Genomic DNA, 16,443 nt, shown 5'->3' on the forward strand with positions numbered 1-16,443 from the left:
ACATGATCTTTTACACAGAAAACCCTAAGGAATCCTCCAGAAAACTACTGAAACTAATAGAAGAGTTCAGCAGAGTATTGGGGTACAAGATAAACATACAAAAATCATTGGATTCCTCTACATTAACAAAAAGAACATCGAAGAGGAAATCACCAAATCAATGCCATTTACAGTAGCCCCCAAGAAGATTAAATACTTAGGAATAAATCTTACCAGAGATGTAAAAGACTTATGCAAAGAAAACTACAGTACGCTTCTGCAAGAAACCAAAAGAGACTTACATAAGTAGAAGAACATACCTTGCTCTCGGATAGGAAGACTTAACATTATAAAAATATCTATTCTACTAAAAGCGATCTATACATTTAATGCAATTCTGATCCAAATCCCAAGGACATTCTTTAATGAGATGGGGAAACAAATCACCAATTTCATATGGAAGGGAAAGAGGCCCCGGATAAATAAGGCATTACTGAAAAAGAAGAACAAAGTGGGAGGCCTTACTTTACCTGATTTTAGAAGCTATTATACCACCACAGTAGTCAAAGGAGCCTAGTACTGGTACAACAACAGATACATGGACCAATGCAACAGAATTGAGAATCCAGACATAAATCCATCCACATATGAGCAGCTGATATTTGACAAGGGCCCCAAAACAGTTAAATGGGGAAAAGACAGTCTTTTTAACAAATGGTGCTGGCATAACTGGATATCCATCTGCAAAAAAATGAAACAACACCCATACCTCACTCCATGCACAAAAACTAACTCAAAATGGATCAACAACCTAAATATAAAATCTAAAACGATAAAGACCATGGAAGAAAAAATAGGGACAACGTTAGGAGCACTAATACATGGCATAAACAGTATAGAAAACATTACAAAGAACGTGGAAGAAAAACTAAATAACTGGGAGCTCCTAAAAATCAAACACGTATGCTTACCCAAAGATTTCAGCAAAAGAGTAAAAAGACTACTTACAAACTGGGAAAATGTTTTTAGCTATGACATTTGTGATCAGGGCTTGATCTCTAAAATCTACATGATAGTGCAAAAACTCAACTGCAAAAAGACAAATAACTCAATTAAAAAATGGGCAAAAGATATAAATAGACACTTCACTAAAAAAGACATTCAGGTAGCTAACAGATATATGACGAAATGTTCATGATCATTAGCCATTAGAGAAATGCTGATCAAAACTACAGTGAGATTTCATCTCACTCCAGCAAGGCTGGCATTAATCCAAAAAACACAAAATAATAAATGTTGGAGAGGCTGTATAGAGATTGGAACTCTTATACACTGCTGGTGGGAATCCAAAATGGTACAACCACTTTGGAAATCTATCTGGTGTTTTCTTAAAAAGTTAGAAATAGAACTACCATACAACCCAGAAATCCCACTCCTCGGAATATACCCTAGAGATACAAGAGCCTTCACACGAACAGATATGCGCACACCCATGTTTATTACACCTCTGTTTACAATAGCAAAACGCTGGAAGCAACCAAGGTGTCTGTCAACGAATGAATGGTTAAATAAATTGTGGTATATTCATACAATGGAATACTATGCATCGATAAAGAACAGTGAGGAATCTGTGAAACATTTCATAACATGGAGGAACCTGGAAGGCATTATGCTGAGTGCAATTAGTCAGAGGCAAAAGGACAAATATTGTATAAGACCACTATTATAAGATCTTGAGAAATAGTATAAACCGAGAAGAACACACACTTTTGTGGTTACGAGGATGAGGGGGGAGAGGGTTATTTACTGATTAGTTAGTAGATAAGAACTACTTTAGGTGAAGGGAAGGAAAATACTCAATACAGGGAAGGTCAGCTCAACTGGACTGGACCAAAAGCAAAGAAGTTTCCGGGATAAACTGAAAGCTTCAAAGGTCAGCGGAGCAAGGGCAGGGGTTTGGGGACTATGGTTTAAGGGGACTTCTAAGTCAATTGGCAAAATAATTCTATTATGAAAACATTCTGCATCCCACTTTGAAATGTGGCGTCTGAGGTCTTAAATGCTAACAAGCAGCCATCTAAGATGCATCAATTGGTCTCAACCCACCTGGATGAAAGGAGAATGAAGAACACCAAGGTCACACGATAACTATGAGCCCAAGAGACAGAAAGGGCCACATGAACCAGAGACCAGAACTAGATGGTGCCCGGCCACAACTGGTGAGTGCCCTGACAGGGAGCACAACAGAGAACCCCTGAGGGAGCAGGAGATCAGTGGGATGCAGACCCCAAATTCTCATAAAAAGACCAGACTTAATGGTCTGACTGAGACTAGAGGAATCCCAGCGGTCATATTCCCCTAACCTTCTGTTGGCCCAGGACAGGAACCATTCCCGAAGACAACTCATCAGACATGGAAGGGACTGGACAATGGGTAGGAGAGAGAAGCTGATGAAGAGTGAGCTACTTGTATCAGGTGGACACTTGAGACTGTGTTGGCATCTCCTGTCTGGAGGGAGATAGGAGGGTAGAGAGGGTTAAAAACTGGCAAAATTGTCAGGAAAGGAGAGACCGGAAGGGCTGACTCATTAGGGGGAGAGTAAGTGGGAGTATGGAGTAAGGTGTATATAAGCTTATATGTGACAGACTGACTTGATTTGTAAATGTTCACTTAATGCTCAATAAAAATTATTTAAAAAGAAAAGAAAAGGGCTCAGGGAAGAGAAAGCGAGGGTGAGCTCCTACAGGAAAGAGCACTTCCCCATTTCACTACATGCTTTCCCCAGGATGAGCTCAGTTTAGGATTAAGAACTTGGTCCCCTCTACAGAGATGCTGAACAGCTGCAATTCATTTTCATGAAAGAAGCTGGGGCAGGAATGCAAGGATGTGACATTGAGAGAGGCTGTATTCACCAGGGAGCCATGGAAATGAGGTAGATGCAGAGGCATCCATGACTCCCAGACTGAAATGTCAATTAGGAAATCTTCAATGTGGTGGAATGAATTGCTCTGAGTCTGCATTTCCTCTTTTTCACTTGGATCCTCTTAAGGTGCATTGTGGATGGATGGATGCATGTTATGAAATGGTCTTAGCCCAGGACTGGGAGCCTGCTATCACCAACTAAATTACTGGATGACCTTGAGTAAGTGTCTTACCCTCTTCAGAATCCCGTTGCCCCAACTGAAAAGTAAGTTCAACCACTCCAAAGCTCCTTCCAATTTTAGATGCACATGATATGTGGGCGCAACATGGATGAATCTGGAGGGCATTATACTGAGTGCAATAAGTCAATCACAAAAGGACACGTATTGCATGAGACCACCACTATTATAAAAATCCAAGAAAAGGTTTACACACGGAAAAAAAAAATCTTTGATGGCTACCAGGGAGGAGAGGGGTATGGAGGGAAAATCACTAACAGACAGTAGACAAGTGGTAACTTTGGTGAAGGGAAAGATAACACACCATATAGGGGAAGTCAGCACAACTTGACCAAGGCAGTTATAGAAGCTTCTTAGACACATCCAAACACCTTGAAGGACTGAGTTATTGGGGTTGAGGGTTGGGCATCATGTCTTAGGGGACATCTAGGTCAATTGGCATAACACAATTCATAAAGAAACTATTCTACATCTTACTTTGGTGAGTAGCATCTGGAATCTTAAAAGCTTGTGTGTGGCCATCTAAGATACATGTATTGGTCCCATCATGTTCAGAGCAAAGGAGAATGATGAAAACCAAAAATACAAGGAAAATATTAGTCCAAAGGACTGACGGACCACATGAACCACAGCCTCCACCAGCCTGAGCCCAGAACAACTAGATGGTGCCCAGCTACCACCACCAACTGCTCTGACGGGGATCACAATAGAGGGTCCTGGACTGAGTGGGAGAAAAATGTAGAACAAAATTCATATTCACAAAGAAAAGACCAGACATACTGGTCTGACAGAGACTGGAAGAACCCCCAAGACTATGGCTCCCAGGCACCCTGCTAACTCAGAGCTGAAGCCACTCCTGACGTCCACCTTTCCGTCAAAGATTAGATTGGCCTATAAAACAAACAATAACACATGTGAAGAATGTACTTCTTAGTTCAATCAAGTATACAAGAGCAAATGAGTAAGAGCTGCCCAAAAGCAAAGACAAGATAGCAGGAAGGGCCAGGAATAATGGACATGGAGCACTCAGAGTGGAAAGAGAAAGGGAGAGAGTGCTGACACATTGTGGGGGATTGCAACCAATGTTACGTAACAATCTGTATAGAAATTTTTGAATGAGAAACTAATTTGTGCTGCAAACTTTCACCTAAATCACAATAAAATTTAAAGAAAAAAAAAACTACAATGAGATTTTATCTCACTCCAACAAGGCTGGCATTAATCCAAAAAACACAAAATAATAAATGTTGGAGAGGCTGTGGAGAGATTGGAACACTTCTACGCTGCTGGTGAGAATGTCAAATGGTACAACCACTTTGAAAATCGATTGGGCGCTTCCTTAAAAAGTTAGAAATAGAACTACCACATGATCCAGCAATCCCACTCCTTGGAATATATGCTAAGAAATAAGAGCCTTTACACGAACAGATATATGCACACCCATGTTTATTGAAGCACTGTTTACAATAGCAAAAAGATGGAAGCAACCAAGGTGCCCATCAATGGATGAATGGATAAATAAATTATGGTATATTCACACAATGGAATACTACGCATCGATAAAGAACAGTGAGGAATCTGTGAAACATTTCATAACATGGAGGAACCTGGAAGGCATTATGCTGAGTGAAATTAGTCAGTAGCAAAAGGACAAATATTGTATAAGACCACTATTCTAAGAACTTGAGAAATAGTTTAAACTGAGAAGAAAACATTCTTTTGTAGTTACAAGAGGCGGGAGGGAGGAAAGGTGGGAGAGGGGTATTCACTAATGAGATAGTAGATAAGAGCTACTTTAGGTGAAGGAAAAGACACAATACAGGAGAGGTCAGCACAATTGGACTAAACCAAAAGCAAAGTAGTTTCCTGAATAAACTGAACGTTTCCAAGGCCAGCGTAGCAGAGGCAGGGGTCTGGGGACTATGGTTTCAGGGGGCACCTAAGTCAATTGGCATAATAAAATCTATTAACAAAACATTCTGCATTCCACTTTGAAGAGTGGCGTCTGGGGTCTTAAACACTAGCAAGCAGCCATCTAAAATGCATCAATTTGTCTCAACCCACCTGGATCAAAGGAGAATGAAGAACACCAAAGACACAAGGTGATTTACAAGGACGAGCCCAAGAGACAGAAAGGGCCACATGAACCAGCAACTACATCATCCTGAGACCAGAAGAACTAGGTGGTGCCTGGCTACAACCGATGACTGCTCTGACAGGGAACACAACAGAGAACCCCTGAGGGAGCAGGAGAGCAGTTGGATGCAGACCCCAAATTCTCATAAGACCAGACTTAACGGTCTGACTGAGACTGGAAGGAGCCCGGTGGTCATGGCCCCCAGACCTTCTGTTGCCCCAGGACAAGAACCATTCCCGAAGCCAACTCTTCAGACATGGATTGGACTGGACAATGGGTTGGAGAAGGATGCTGGTGAGGAGTGAGGTTCTTGGATCAGGTGGACACTTGAGATTATCTTGGCACCTCCTGCTTGGAGGGGAGATGGGAGGGTGGAGGGGGTTAGAAGCTGGTGGAAAGGACACGGAAAGAGAGAGTGGAGGAAAACGGCGGGCTGTCTCATTAGGGAGAGAATAATTGGCAGTGCGTAGCAAGGTGCATATGGGTTTCTGTGTGAGAGACTGACTTGATTTGTAAACGTTCACTGAAAAGCACGATAAAAATTGTTTTAAAAATAATAAAATAAATGGATGCTGATATAGCAGAGCATTCTGGAAAGAGGTGGAAAAAAATTCATGTGAATATTTTCTGTGTGATTGTATTATCATTTTGATAAACAGGTATATTTAAAATTTTCTACTTTTATCACTTGTAGTGTTTTCTTTTTCTTCTCTTTTTTGAAAATGGAAAACATCACATGGTTTAAAAATCAAAAATTATAAAAAAAGATAATATTTAGCAAAGTCTCACCATCATGCCTATAGCTTAAATCACATTCCCTAGATGAAAACGTTTTTATTACCTTCTGGTTTATCCTTCCTGAAAAATAAGCAAGTATTAATAATGAGTACAAACACTTCTATCCTGTCCTTTCTTAAAGAAAAGGTAGATTACTGTATACATTTTTTCACTTCTTGCTTTCCTTTTTTTTACATAAACAATTTATCCTAGCAATAACTCAGCAGCAGTCCATAGAAGACCCTCACGTTTTGGCCACGTAGAACTCCATTATGTGTATGCATGACCAGGTCATTCTTTAATGTCTTATATGCAGTCTAACCATTTTGAAATCATTAGCCCAAGAGATACAACTCACTTTTCGAAGGCACAAACTAGCCTTAGGAAGAAGAAAGGCAATTTTGACTACCAAAGGAATGCATGATAATAATCTCTTTGTAAGGTATTAAAACTATGTGTATAATTTAAATACAAAGTTTACATCTATTACACACATAGATAGTGTTGTGGTGTTTTGTGTTCACAAATGAAATAATGAGACAATACTGTAAGGCAACTTGGATACACCTACTCTGTGACACAGCAATGGGTTCCCCCTGGATATCTTGATATATTTACATGTAGGAAAAGCCCAAATCAATTCCCATTTCTCTAACACCAAATATTTATTGATCAACCCAAATCTACCTACTATCAATTCAATTCTCTTCCACTTTTGTTCTGACACCAGGTGCACATGCAGCATCTTCCACTGACCCTAACTAACCATCTGGAGCTAGAGCAGACCTCACAAGTCAAGGGCACAGACACCAGCTGCAACCTTGTGAGTCCTCGTGACCCACTCACTTCTGACCTGCTGGCTACATACTCAGAAGTTCCCTCTACCGCTTCAGGATACCAGCCCTAAGCTCGGAGGTGCTCATTCCCCTCACTTCTGACCTACTGGCTCTCACTACCACCTTGGGTTTGATAATTCACTGGAATGAGTCACAGAACTCACAGAAAGTCCTATACTTACAATTACAGTTTTATAGCAAAAAGGACACAAATGAGGAGACACATAGGGAAGGACTGGGAAGGTTCTAAACATGGAGAGTCCCTGTCTCAAAAAGGGCTCCACTACCCTTCCATGTGCATAGATGTCTCTCACCAACCAGGAAGCCCATGGAGCTTCTGTGTCCACAGCCTTTTTCTGAGCCTCACTACTTAGCTATGACTGAATGAATTTTCCCCCAGCCTCTGCACCCCTCACCCTAGGTTGGCTGATATCAGGAGGACATCTTTCTAGCCTTGCCAGCCCCCACTTGAGTCACTTTATTAGCATAAACCCTCGAGTGTGGTCTGGAGGCCTATAGAAAACAAAAACATCTCAATTACTCAGCAAATTCCAAACATTTAGAGTTATCTCAAGGAGCACTGGAGAAACAGTGGGTAAGTTCTGGGCTTCTAACCAAAGGCTTGATGGTTTGAACACACCAGCCACTGTGAGGGAGAAAGATGGAGCAATGTGTGTCTGTAAAGATTTCCATCCTTGGAAGCCCTACTGGGCTGTTCTACCCTGTCCTATAGAGTTACTAGCAGTCAGAATGAACCTGACAGGAAGGTGTTTAGTTTTTTGTTTGTTTGCTTGCTTGTCTTTGGTTTAGAGTTATCTTCAAGAAACCAAGGACAAAGAGTACTTTCTTTGGATGAAGTTAAATCTTTACTGCACTTCAAAAACAAATAAAAAACTGTGAAGTTTCTTGGTCATGATACATTGGGAAATTGGAATGTAATGGACGTGGCCAAGCTCTCAGAAAACAGACTGTGGCTGTATAAGTGTCAGAGCCCTGTCTTGTAGCCTCAACAGCATGTGGTCGATTTTGAGTTACAGCAGATGTGGTTAGTCTGGTTTGTCTGAGAAGTATGAATGTTAGACAAGGTTAATTGTTTTTTGTTGTATATCTAACAAATATGTTTGTTGTAAGAAAAACTTACTAAAAAACAAATGTATAAAGAAGAAAATGAGAGTTCTCGTGCCTGGCAAACTCACTCCCCAGATAAAACACTGCTGAGACACCTTTCTGTATTACACATAGGAAGCTGTGGTGGCTTTGGAGTGTAATAGGTGCTGTTTGGACAAGGCACCCCGGAACTCCCAAGTCCTGCCCTGACAATCATCTACTCTCCCTGGGCAATGAGAAATGGGTGGAGGCAAAGAAAAGGAAAATAACACTGTTGTTTGCAGAAATTTCACCTTGGGGCAGGAAACTCTGGTAAATGAGGCCGAGAATATGATTTCTGACAGAGGCTTAAAGAGCTGTGCCATCGCCTGAAACACAAAGTGGATTTTACCTCCATTCCCTGAGATGCGAATGAAATAATAGAAGTCAATAGAAAGAGAGATGCAGAGAGAAAGCAAGATGGACGAGTCCACTCACACATGTCAAGGATCCTCGAGTCGCCTCTGATAGAGGACTGCCTTGAGATTAGTTGTGGAAACTATGGATGCTGAATGAGTATTTACACACGTCTATTTTTTTTTTTTTTTTTTTGAGATACTCATGCACTGTCCCTAAGAGTCTGCAAGAGGTTTGTTCTTTTTTTTTTTTTTAATTGAAATGATCATAGATATGAGTCAGAATCGACTCCCTTGGGGCTGTGGATTTGGGGGTTCAAATTCACCAGGCAGTCCTTGGAAACTTATATGGTCGCTATGAGTCGGAATGGACTCAAAGGCACTGGGTTTTTTCTGGGTTACCGCCATAGGATTGCAAAGTCTTATGGTGGTTCCATGGTGTAATGGTGAGCACTCTGGACTCTGAATCCAGAGATACGAGTTCAAGTCTCGGTGGAACCTTAGGGTTTCCTTTAAATGAAGGATAGGAAAAAAAAAAAAAAAAAAACCTCTTTAAATTGGGAACAGAACTTGTTACTCCCTGTTCCGCGTGCCACCGCTCATTCCTCCTTTAGGAAGTAGAAAGGTTTCCGGCCGGAGGGAAAAAGCGCGAGCAGCTACAGATCCCGGCTCCCCTCCTGGTCTCCGTGGGCTGTTCTGCCTCGCGGCCCGGTCTCCTTTTCCACTAGTCTCCTCCTCAGGAACTGAACTCCCAGAAACCCTCAGAAAATAGCTGAGGAAGGAGGAGAGACTGGAAAGAAGAGAGAAAAGAATTGGAAAGAAAAAGGGAGGAACTAGGGAATGGGACGCAGAGGAAGTGGGAGATCACAGCAGCGGTTTCAGTTGCTGGGTGTGAACCACCTCAGCTCCTCACTCAGGAGCGCCCCCATCGCTTCCTGTCCCACCTGAGAACCCGGTTCCACCCATAAACCTCAAAGCTGCTTGCCTGGCATTTGTTCTTGCAAAGTTTCCTTTCACTGTGTGTACGGGTGAAGTGGATTAAGTTGGTTGGCAAGTGAGCGGAAGCCAAGCAAAGGGCCTTGTGGGCTCCCTTGCTGTTGACTAGCAGGCAATGCACCCATCAACCCATATGCACAGCGTTTTTCCCCTTGCAGGCTGTCTGCAGGGCCTGGAGTGGAACACTGGAGTATCAAGGCATGAGAATATTTCTTTAGAGATAAGGAGCGGTAGAGCCAGATGATTGGTTATATGGGTTATTGTTTTGTAAATGTGATAATTATGGCAGTTTGGGAAATTCAGATAACTCAGGATGTTGAACTAGTCCGGGATACTGATTGGCTCTCCAAAAGAGTCAGTCCTGGAGGAATTATAGGATTAAGAGGGAAACATTACTTCCAGGAAGTATGAAGAATTGTAAACCTTTTGAGACACTGTAAAAGGAGCCCAGGTGGTGCAACGGTTAAGCACTTGGCTGCTTAACTGCTCAGCTGGCTGTTCGAACCTATCCAGAAGCTCCACAAGAGAAAGATTTGGCGATCTGCTCCCTTAAAGACTGAAGGAAAACTAAACCCGTTCCCGATGACTTCCTTCCGACTCATCGAACCCTTATTTGACAGGGTAGAACTACCCCATAGGGTTTCCAAGACCACATCTTACTTGCTCAGAGGGCTGGAGGGTTCCAACTGCTGGCCTCTTGGTTAAAAGCCAAACACTTATCTACTGCACCAGCAGGGCTCCTTCCATAAAGATCATAACCTAGGAACCCCTATGGGCAGGTCTACTCTGTCTCATGGGGTTGCCATGATTTGAGATCGACCCCACGGCACCCCACAACTACAAAAACAAAGAGAATATGGGCTATTTTGAGCCGTTGTGTGAAAGGTCAGGTGCAGAAGTAGCAGACATAGGACAAGACGGAGAAAAGCATTTGAAGTCTTGCGCTTACATCTCACTCCAATGGCCTCTTGCTCCTTCAAGAAAGAATCAGGTGCACTGGAACCACGAATGTGGTAGCTCTGATATGATATCCGGGGACTACACAGCTTTGCTGAAGAAAAAGTTGATGAAAACGATGCGGACAAACCACATGCCCCCAGGTATGCCTTTTCCAGAGTCTCCTCTTCCAAACCTCTAGAGCCAAGCATTTCCATGAAGAAAACCGACTTTTGTTCCTTTAGTTTTCTCTGTTGTTTTTTCACTTTTTAATGTCAGTGGTTTCTGCTCTTATCTTTATTTCCTGTTGTGTTTGAATTGAGTTAATCTTACCCTTCTTGTTTCTTGAGGTGATAGCTTAAAGTTATTGACTTGAGACTCTTTTCTAATATAAGCGTTTAGTGCCATAAATTTCCCTCCCAGCACTGCTTTACCTGCTCCCCACGAATTTTGATATGTTGCATTTTTATTCAGTACACATATACCAAGTACTGGAATGGCTGGGTCATGGGGTAGGTGCAAGTTTCACTTCATTAGAAGGTGCCAGGCAGTTTTCTAGAACGTAATTCTAACCAGCAATAACTTACTCCGTATCTTGTCAGGGCTTTGTGTTCTCTGTCTTTTCAATGTTGCCTGTGTTGGTGGGTGTGTAATGCTATCTCATTGAGGTTTTTTGTTTGTTTGTTTCATTCTAGGTGAGATTTTTATTTTATTTTGTTGTTGTTGTTGAGCATATACACAGCAAAACAGGTGTAGGAGCCCTGGTGGTGCAGTGATTAAGCATTCAGCTGCTAACCAAAGAGTTGGCAGCTTGAATTCACCAGCCACTCCTTGGAGACCCTATGGGGCAGTTGTACTCTGTCCTATAGGGTCCCTACGAGTCCGAATTGACTCGATGGCAACAGTTGTTTTGTTTTTAGTAATATGCAGGTGTTCATATATATACATGTAAGTGTATGCGTCCGTATATATGCATATATGCAATAAAGCACACAGGTGGCACAAACACGGATGCTTATTTAATGCCTTGTGGGATTGGTTTATGGGGCCTGGAGGCTTCGGACCATATAGTCTTGTGGGACAACTCAGTCAATTGGCATAATATAGTACATTAAGTTTATGTTCTGCATTCTAATTTGGTGAGTAGACTCTAGGGTTTAAAAGCTTGCGAGCAGCCATCTGAGATACTACTATTGGTCTTTATGCACCTGGAGCAAAAGAGAATGAAGGATACCAAAACTCACAGAAGAAATTAGTCCACAGGACAAATAGGTTACATAAACTATGACCTCATCTACCCTGAGACCAGAAGAACTAGATGGTACCTAGCTACCACTACGGACCGTTCTGATCAGGAGCACAATTGATGGATTCTGATAGAATGGAAGCAAAATGTGGAACACAACTCAAGTTCTTAAAAACCCCACACTTACTAGACTCCCCAAGATTATCGCCACGAGATACTCTTAAACCTTGAACCAAAACTATTCCTTGAGGTCATCGTGTAGCTAAATAATACATTGGTTCATAAAATAAATGATATTGAAACAGGCTGCTCAACCATATTGAAAACCCCAATCAACACCCCTTCCCCCCTCTCTTTGACTTGCTAACCACAAGCTTGTTTTGAGCAGGTAGTATCAGCAGATAGTGTGGCTCTGTCCACTGACTGGCCCTAGTTACACCTAGAAGCATGCACGGCATGCACAGATTGAAATCACATCCTTCAACTGACTCCCTCCAGCCCACCCCCAAATATAGGCATGGGAGGGCTAAAGCCAGAAAATTCCTGGTACCAAACCCAACCCCCTGAAGCCATTGGAAGCAAAAAGCTCCCCAACCCCCTTAGCGAGCGAGCAAGTGGCCTTAAGGTCACTAGAGCCCACGCGCTCCTTATACGTGCAGAGGACAAATTTGCCACTTTCTGTTTCCCTTGCAATCAGTGTCCGCGTTATTTCAATCTGCTAATAAGACAGGACAAGAACTCGAGTGGCATTCGGTTACAATATCACCTGTGAGTACTATACTCCTTAAATTTTTTTTTAAAAAATCATCTGTATGAGACCAAAATGTCAAAACTGACTCTAAAGCAAAGACGAGAAGGCAAGGGGACAGGGATACTAGATTAGTGGAAACGGAACAACCCAATGGAGATAAGAAAGTTGACACCCTGTGTAAAACGTAACCATTGTTACTGAACACATCAGGGAGAAATTGTTGACTGGGAACCTGGTTTGCTGTATAAACTTTCACTGAAAACACAATTGAATGTTGTTTTTTATTTTCCAGGAGAAATAGCTTTATTTGGACTGAGAGCTGGAGAATGAGAGTAGGACCTAAGATACCTTACTGAGCTGAAGAGTAGAGATGAAGTTCCCAAATGTCAGTCAGAGCTCACCAACCAAAGGGACTCCACTTCCCAGCAGGCTTGCAGTTAGTAGAAACAATGAAAGGCTTGCTGGGAATTGTATTTGCCACTGAACCACTGAATAATGCCACTGAAAAAGGCTGCTCAGTCATATTGAAAACCCCTATCCACACCACTCCCCCAGCCCTTTGTCTTGTTAACCACAAGCTTGTTTTGAGCAACATTTTTCAGGAAGTCACAGCAGGTAGTGGCTCCATCCACTGAACTAGCCCCAGTTACACCTTGAAGCATGCACAGATTGCAGAAATCACATCCTTCAACTGACCCCCCTCACCCCCAAATATGGTCACAGGAGGGCTAAGGGAAGAAAGTTCGAGGTACCAAACCCAACCTCCGACCCCACTGGAAACAAAAAGATCCCCAGCCCCTTTGGCATGGAGCAGGTGGCCTTATGGTCACCACACCCCACGTGCTCCTTGTATACGCAGACAAAAATCTTGCCATTTGCTGTTTCCTTTGCAATCAGCGTCCTTCTTATTTCAATCTGCTAATAAGACAGAACAAGAACCTGAGTGGCTTCCGGTTACACTACCATTACAAAAAAGGTACAGGATTTTTTTTTACATGGTTAAATTTCCAAACACACCCCCAACCACCATTACAAAAGTTTTTTCTTTTTTTTTAAATCACATTTTACAGATCTTAAACTTGTCTTCAGCATTTAGTTCGAGGGCTCACCATCTTCAAAAAACAACTCCCTTGCTAAACTCATTAGTTAAAAATTCTATCCAGGAAGCAAGAAGGCCTTTGCTACCCCCAGCAATCCTTGTCCCACTTTCCCTAGGCAGTTAGGGCTGAGAGGCAGGGTGAGGTTCAGGCTAGAGGCACAAGGGTTAATTTCCCTCAGTACAACATGGCAGCTGAAGCTTGATGGGAGAGCAGACCTCCTGAGACTTGAGGGAAGGGTCCAGGCCCTGTATTCAGTCAGAGTCACTGCTAGGAGAGGAGGAGAAGGAGGAGGAGGAGGAAGAGGAAGAGGAGGAGGAGGAGAAGGAGGAGGGGAGGAGGAGGAGGAGGAGAAGGGAGAGGAATGCTTGCCATGCTTGTGGTGTTTGTGCATCTTTTTATGAGCTTTCTTCGTTTCCTTCTGCATCTTCTTGTCCTTCACTATTCCTGGTCCTACTATGCCAGGAGACAAGGGATTCATTGGAGTCACTCCAGGGGCAGGTGGTGGGTATGGAGGAGGGCAGGGGTCAGGAGGTAGGTAGGGTCCTGGGGGTTGGCATCCTCGATACCCTGATTGTGGCACAGGTCGAGGGGGTACACATGGGGGAAAGCTGGATTCCCCTGGGGAGCTTCTGGGGGAGTGGGAAAGAGGCCTGGAGGACAGTGTTCGAACCTCCAGGGTACCCAGTGCTATGGGGACATGGATTTGGCCCTGGCTGCCTGGCGTTAGCATTCCACATTGTTCAGTTTTTTCCTTAAGCCTTTACACCACTACTAGGACCTGGTTTCGTCCTTCCTTCCAACTGCCAGAATGTTATTTTTTAAAAAAGAACATAACGCTCAGGGCAGATATTTTTTACTAGTTATGCTAAAGTATTGTTTGGTTCTAAGAGGACTTCAGGGGGTGTTTTTGGTTTAAGGTTTAAAGATTGTCTCAGGACAACAGTTTCAGGGGTTCATCCACCCTCCATGGCCCTAGAAAGTCTGGAGTCCACGAGAATTTGAAAGTTTGTTCTGCTTTTCCCCCTTTTGATCAGGATTCCTTTATAGAATGCTGGCTGAAAATGTTCAGTAGTGGTAGCCGGGCACCATTCGGTTCTTCCCGTTTCATGGCAAAGGCGGCAGTTGTTCAGCATCGAGCTTTTAACTTGTGTTTCCATAGCAAGCAATGATGTTGAAACGTACTTTCTTGTATATTTTGGCCGTTAAGAAACCCTGTTTCATGAAGAAGGCCTACTCAAGTATTTTCACACTTTTAATTACCTTGGCTGTTTATTATCAATTTCTAAAAAATTCTCTCTATATTTAAGATTTGAGTCATTTATTCACATAAGATGTTTTCCTTATTTTTAACCATAGAATTTGCAAACCCTTATGTTATTTATAATTCTCTCTTTTTTTTCTGGCAAGAAAGTGTCCTACAAGTGCCCATAATTTGCGTCACTCTTTCTTGGGTATGATGTTGGAGATTAAAAGTTGAGGGAGAGTTGATTCTTTCTGCACATGTAAGAAAATGCGGGAAGAAGCTGAGATACAGAATGGAAAAATAGGCTAGAACAAGGAAACTGGTTTTAGGGTTTGGTAGTGAATGTCAGATTTTATTTGCTTTTCATTTGTTTATACACAATTTTTCTTTGCCATGTTCCTAATATGATGCAGGTGTGCTTGATTGACTTGTTAATTTTTTATAAATGCATATGCATGTCTATATAAAGTGACTTCTCACACTACAAGTATTCATTAGTGGACCTCCCAGGCTCCTCTAACCTAGACTCACCTAAGGTTCCACAGACTCTGCACTGGGCCCCATCTAGGAGATCTAGTAGAAAAGTGGAATTGTAATTAAAGGGAGGGGAGGAATGTGACTTTCTCAACTATAGTCGCTTTCCCCACTGCGGTGATTTTCATATTTCCTTCACACCTAATTCTTTCTTCAGATAAGGGTAATTGAAAAAAAAAAATTCAGTTTCATCTTTGAAATTCAGAGAAACTTGGGGTGGGGAAGTTCAAGTGCTACTCAACTGGGAAAACAGGGGGATTGCTTACTCACTGGCAACAGACCAAGGGTGTCTCTTTTTGTGTTCTTTGGCAAGTGGAAATGGGACTCAACTCACCTTCACCAGTCACTAGAGGACTCTCTGATTCCAGAGGAGGCCCACTTGTTGGTAACTTCAGAAATGGAAATTTCTAGGATTTCTTTCCTTTTCTGTGTTCTATTTCCCGCCTCCCCCTCCCCCCAAAAGAGAGGATTCACCACCTTCCTTTAGCTTCAGGACCCTTTTGGGGACTTCCTGGACTGGGGTGCGCTGATTTCTCCTACATGTCCTCCCTCAGCCACCTGGGTGTCTGTAGAGCTCAGGCTGACTCAGGTCCTAACCTGTGGGACCAAGAGAAGCCTCGAGGGCAGCGAATGCTGGGATGACTTCGCTCTAACTTTGTTGGCTAGCCTGCACCATTTCACCTGCTCCTCCCGGTAGGGGGAAAAGGAAAACTTGGCCCCTCAAGTTTGTTTGTTTGTTTTCCCCGAGACTGGACCAAAAGAAGAGAAAGGTTCCAAAAGAGAAGAGCTTGCTGGGTGAACCCAGCTCCCTGCTCAGCCCTGGAGGACAAGTGCCAAACAGGCTAATTTCAAAGACCAAACAAAACAAAACAAAAAAAATCGAACCCTTTTTCTTCGAGTGGATTCCGACTCAAAGCGACCCTATAGGACCAAGTAGAACCCTCCCATAGGGTTTCCGAGGGGCGGCAGTTGGTGGATTCCAACTGCCACTCTTTTGCTTAGCAGCAGAGCTCTTAACCACTGTGCCACCAGGGCTCCAATTCTAAAGAGCACCCAAGGAAATGGTACGATAGTGTCGCCAACACATTGGCAACCAACCGATCTGGGGCCAATCCTCGCCACATACCGAGGTCTGAAATCCTGACCTCTGAGTGAGCCGAGGGGTACGAATTGAACCGAAACCGCGCCTTCATCAAGAGAGTCCTTAGTCCAAGCTCGGAAACCAAGAACAACAGGGATTGTGCA

The 16,443-nt window shown here is 42.9% G+C and overlaps 1 non-coding gene across 1 annotated transcript; it reads left to right on the forward strand.

Moving 5' to 3' along the window:
- The first annotated feature begins 8,821 nt into the window (after positions 1-8,821).
- TRNAQ-CUG (transfer RNA glutamine (anticodon CUG)) lies at positions 8,822-8,893 on the forward strand. The gene has a single exon. It is a non-coding gene; the product is annotated as a tRNA-Gln (tRNA).
- Positions 8,894-16,443: the final 7,550 nt, after the last annotated feature.

The sequence above is a fragment of the Loxodonta africana genome, chromosome 3 (assembly GCF_030014295.1).
Source record: "Loxodonta africana isolate mLoxAfr1 chromosome 3, mLoxAfr1.hap2, whole genome shotgun sequence".
NCBI classification, from domain to species: Eukaryota; Metazoa; Chordata; class Mammalia; order Proboscidea; family Elephantidae; genus Loxodonta; species Loxodonta africana.